Genomic DNA, 6,000 nt, shown 5'->3' on the forward strand with positions numbered 1-6,000 from the left:
GAAGAAGATACCAAAAAATTGCAAGCTGGTGTGATGACTTCGACAATGGTCCCGAGCACACAAAAATGGATCAAAGGAACCTAAATAAGTGACAAATAAACACACCAAATGAGTATATGACTCAGTAAGTCATAAGCATTACATACCGTACAATTATAAGAGATCATAAGAGAAGGCAAATAATGCAAAATCAGTTACTCCAACTATACCGAACTATGCTATCATTTCTTAGAATTTCGGTTCAATCTCATGCCAAGTCCTACAATCAAATCAAACACCAAAACAACCCAATTGCTTTAGACCCGATTCCTCAAAGCATGGAATTATGATGCACTAGATAAATTTGTACCTACTCAGTACATGCCTCAAGTTCGATACTTTAGTTACTAGTTCTACCACTTCGTTCTTTCACGCACATTTTATATTATCAATCAAATTTGCACACATAGTGCTCGTCACACTCGCACACATAGTGCCATAGTACACCGCACACTCAGTGCATTGGATTTTCTCTCATACTTCAACATCCAAATCAGCACACATAGTGCTACTTAATTCCGCACACATAGTGCCATATGTTAACTCATTTTGATAAGGAAAATTACTTAATTCAAATAACACATATGGTCACATTAATAATTAGAAAATTCACTCCAAAAGAATACTCATCAAAAGGAATTCTTTTATGATTCACTAGTATTTTCTTTTTACATACCAACTAATCAACCTTACAAAAATGCTTAAGGAGTTACCTTGTGTTGGGTAAAATGGTTCCAACTCGGCTACTCGATGTTCCTTGCTTTGCCCTTGCTTGATTCCCCTCCTTTAACTTCTTGAGCTTAATCAAATAAGTTAAACTAGTTTAACCGTCTTGCTAAATATTTGTGTCCAAATATTAATGATTTCATATAATAAGAAACACATGGTAAATTTTTACCTTTCTACCTTATGCTTTTGGGCCATTCAGCTAATAACCATATAATATCATTATTATCAATAATCCAATTACACATACACATATACATATTTGTATATTAGGTAACCACCCTTACTAACTACCCATTTTAGTCGATTTTATACAATCAAAGGTAATATCACAAATGGGCATACTTATATAGCCGAATGTGCTAAAATTAGATCTAACATCACCTATACACTTGATTAAATGGCCGAATACCTGTACTATCAATTATAGTATCATTTTTATTCTTTCAAACACATAGTTTCCTCCCATGAACACTTGGCCGAATTTTTTTCTTCTAATCTAGCATAGCTTCACATCTATTTGTAACATCATATAAATCCACATATAACTACATTTCTACCTAAATCTTCTTTCACCTTCCTACTATTTCCCTTCACAACATCAAAAGCACCATACTCTTAGCATTTACCTCTCCCTAACCGTATGCCATTTAATTACTTATTTAGGTAGAAAATTAACATATGAGACATGATAAGACATTGGCTACTAGCTAGATTTTCACAAAAATTTAACAAAACTAACATGAATCTTACCTTAATCCTCCCTTATGATGGCCGAATGTCTTAGAACATTTCTCCCCTCCTTCCCTAGCTCACGGCACTTCAAGAAAAGAAAGAAGATGAAGACTTTCTCTTGCTTTCTTATTTTATTCCCTTTTCTTTTTTTTTTGATCTATTTTAATCATTTACTAATAAAAGCATCATTAAAAATTCAACTTAATGGAAGAACCATCCTTGCTTGACCGGCCACTACTTGAGGTTTGGGTAATTTGACATGCAAACCCAAGTTTCCTCACTTTGTTATTATTTGATCCTTACATATTCCCCTATCATATTTTCTTAAGTTCTCAACTAAGTCAATCACATGAAATTCACATTCATAAGTCTAAATTAAAACATCAAATTTTCACACATGCACTAATATACATAGAGGATATGCAACCAAATTTTAAATAAATTTTGGGACTCGGTCTTGTGGCCCAGAAACCACATTCCTACTAGGGTCGAATTAGGACTGTCACACTAGGCTCATACTTTTCCAAAACTGCCTACCTCAAAACTTCTTATACTTCATTTATGTGCATACTAATACTTCATAGAAGAACATATACACATGATTACATCATTCTATACAAAGATTTGCTAGTTACATGAATATCAACCATACAATAATTAACATAAAATGGAATCCAAGAGTCAGGTTAAGAGACTCACCATTACTTCGACCCATAATACCTATTTTAGACATCCTTATCGGTCCTAGCAATGACAACTATTCACAGATTACACAACCCCCATAATACCATAGTAAAATCCTTGTTTACAGATAAGTTACTACCATATCACTATACACAACCCCCATGTAGGGCCCCTCACTCAACATATATTGTTCTTACATATTTTACATATTTCTACTCTTAACTGTCGTAACATGCAGAGCTATCAAACTTACTAGTAGATTGAATCATCCACTGATTTACAAAACCCTAGCTTTTTTGCTTACTGATGAAGAATGAGAGAATATTTAAAGTGGAAAGAAGAAACCATAATGTAAACAAAAGGAGAAAAAACCATCAGAATGTAGTACTTTACCTCATATTTATACTCACAATCCCTTATTTTGGATTTTGACAAGTGACAATATTTACTGAAGTTATCATTTGTTTTCCCTACAAGGACCTGAGGCAAATAAAGGAAAATCCGGTAAAGTTGACTTTTAAAGATAGACTAGTTAAGAAAAAAGTCAAATCAGTCTAGTCAACTCTCAACTAATCTTATTATGATAACCAACTTGAGTAGTGTTCAGGCAAATCGATATATTACATATTGGCGGTGACTCGTGTATGGCGTGGTCTTATAGAAATTAAGTCTCTTGCAGCTTTCTTATACACTTGGTAGGCTCTTCATACTCAGCCAAACTCTTGGGTGTATTTTTTCTTCACTTGAAGATACCTTGTAATTAAGTCTTTAGATACCGCCAACGAGTGGATACTTTCACGCCAGAATACACTCATTCTCGCCAGTGAACCAGTAGAGTGGCGAATCGTACTATCACAGTATGCCAAAACGTTTATCGAGTATACTTTACTCTCAAATTGGATCCACCGAATTTGGGATGTGACACACCTCTAGATTTTCCCCTTGAAAACTTGGCAATAAATACTCAATGTTTACAAATCAGATTGTAGTTACTCACAAAGTAGTTCTTCAATGAACATATTCAAGTGCTCCCAATAAGCTTTCATTACATAATCTAGAGAAGCCTCAAAGCATATATTAAATTCAGATTGCTAACATAGATTCTAAGTGAATATAAAGTAATTCATTGAAAATAACAACTACAAGATAAACATTCAAAGTATAATCAATCGAAGATAAGATTTCCAAAAATCAACAACACAATCTCGATCAAATCTCCACATTCCAAGGGCTGAATTGATTCACTTTAATCCAATCCAATCTTCAATAATCACGGATTGGTTTCCATAGATGGACCGTAGTATTTTCAAAATATCATCACATTCACTAGTCCAAAGGTTTTCTTCATTAAATTGTCAACTGGCCCAACTCAAATATGACAAGTTAGTTCACTATTTCAGTGACAGTTTGCAATGGGCACAACCGAGTACCAATCATCTCATTCAACACAACTTACCTCAACATAATACACAATAAAAATAATATAAATTTCAAATAATATAAAATTAATAATTAATAATAAAGCTCAAAATTAATAATAAAACATTCAAAATTTAAAAAGATATTAAATTAGGAACTGTAACTAAACAAAATGATAGATGACAAAAAATAAAAAATAAAATTGAAAAAATAATGAAAAGATGATACATCATAGTACCACCAGAAGAAAAGTAACAAAATTTATATCAATAAAAAAAATTGAAAATCATTAATTAAAAGTAAAAATAACCCTACAACCAATACCCATTGTTGGCATAGTAAAAAAGAGATCCCACAACAGTTTTAAACTTATCATGAATTATTTTCCTTTGCATAGCCTAAGCATAAAATTTATATTAATCATCCCAATTATATAGGTGTCTCTCTCTGTAGAGGTTTTTCTCCCATCTTGTGAGTTTCTTTCTCAGTACGAGTTAGGTTGAGTCTGATCTCAGTTTAGGTTTCCTTCATTGAGTCTAGGTGGAGTTAGGGCTAGTTTTTTTTTTTGAGTTGTCTCATTATGAATATTTGGTTTTAATCTTTTTACTTTTGGAGTTTTCCATTACAAGCAAAAGGATAGAAATCAATTTTACACCAATTCAATTCTTAATCAATCAGGAATCCAAGTTTCGTGGTATCTGAGGGGGTTATGGAAATCTCTCTGGAATAAAAAGATGAAGAGAGTAGGGATTTAATGAATTTTACTATTATGGGTAAGATTCAGGCGAGGAGGATCCTTAATTGAAAAGGAGTGATCGAGATTCTTAAGGGTATTTGGGTTCTTTTGCATACCCAAAACATAAAATTTACTAAACAAAATGATAGATGACAAAAAAAAACTGACAAAAATAATGAAAAGATAATACATCATAGTACCACCGGAAGAAAAGTAACAAAATTTATACCAATAAAAAAAATTGAAACTCATAAATTAAAAGTAAAAATAACCCTACGACCAATATCCACTGTTGGCATAATTAAAAAGAGACCCCACTATAATTTTAAACTCATCATGAATTATTTTCCTTTGCATACCCAAAGCATAAAAATTCATATTAATCATCCCAATTATATAGGTGTTTCTCTCTGTAGAGGTTTTTCTCTCGTCTTGTGAGTCTCTTTCTCAGTATGAGTTAGGTTGAGTCTGATCTTAGCTTAGGTCTCCTTCATTGAGTCTAGGTGGAGTTAGGGCTAGTTTTTTTTTTTTTTTGAGTTGTCTCATTATGAATATTTGATTTTTAATCGTTTTGCTTTTGGAGTTTTCCATTACGAGCAAAAGGATAGAAATTGATTTTACACCAGTTTAATTCTTAATCAATCAGGAATCCAGGTTTCGTGGGGTTATGGAAATCTCTCTTAAATAAAGGGATGGAGAGAGTAGGGATTTAATGAATTTTACTATTGTGGGTAAGATTCAAGCGATGAGGATCCTTAATTGAAAAGGGGTTATTGAGATTCTTAAGGGTATTTGGTCGAGTGACACGATTCTATGTGTTTGGGAAGTGAGTGAGAATATCTATCATGTTTCCTTTTGGTCGGCGAAATTGATGAATCAAGTAATTGAGGAGAGCCCATGGAATATTATGGGGTTTGCAATTCAATTCCAGCGTTGGGAGAAATGTCTTGTGGTTTTAGAGATGCATTTCAATTCCCTGGACATTCCAGCATAAGATTTTCATTGCATCTGATTGCCCTGCCCTGCAGAGCCAACCGATATCTCAGAATCATGAACAAAGACATGTCCAGTAGTTTTCCCTGAATCCATTCTACTAGAAATTGAAGAAAACTGAGTACTGCAAGATCTCTTCTTCCCCTCCCTAATCTCCATTGGACAATCCTCTTTTATCAACTCACTATTCGAATCAAGATTCTCTAAATCCTCAAAATCGAAGATTAATTCCCCCCCATATTCAATCCTAAATTAGCCCCCACTTGCCTTAAAAAATTTGTGTTTCAAAACAGCACTTGTATTGCACCATGCTCCCCATCCTAACCATTACCTAGTGTTTTCTTCAATTCACCCAGTTGTGGGCCCTTCCCCTTCTCCTTTAACCATAGATTCTGTTGTGACGCCAGTGCCTCCAAGGCGCAGCGGAAAAATAAAATAATTAAAATATTCCGGCAATCCAAACCAAGGATCCATGTGTAAGGAACTAATCGGGGTGATAAAAAGGTTTCGAAATTACCGAAACTTCAATCTGAGTAGACAGCGACGTCTAGGCAACAGGAATGCTAAACCACTATCGAACCAAGCCGCAACCTTTTCCAATGTCGGCCTCTACGTAGTCCACCCGATTGACAATGAACGGTAGAAATCCCAGAAAACTATTTTCAGAG

The sequence above is a fragment of the Gossypium hirsutum genome, chromosome A06 (genome assembly GCF_007990345.1).
Source record: "Gossypium hirsutum isolate 1008001.06 chromosome A06, Gossypium_hirsutum_v2.1, whole genome shotgun sequence".
NCBI lineage: Eukaryota > Viridiplantae > Streptophyta > Magnoliopsida > Malvales > Malvaceae > Gossypium > Gossypium hirsutum.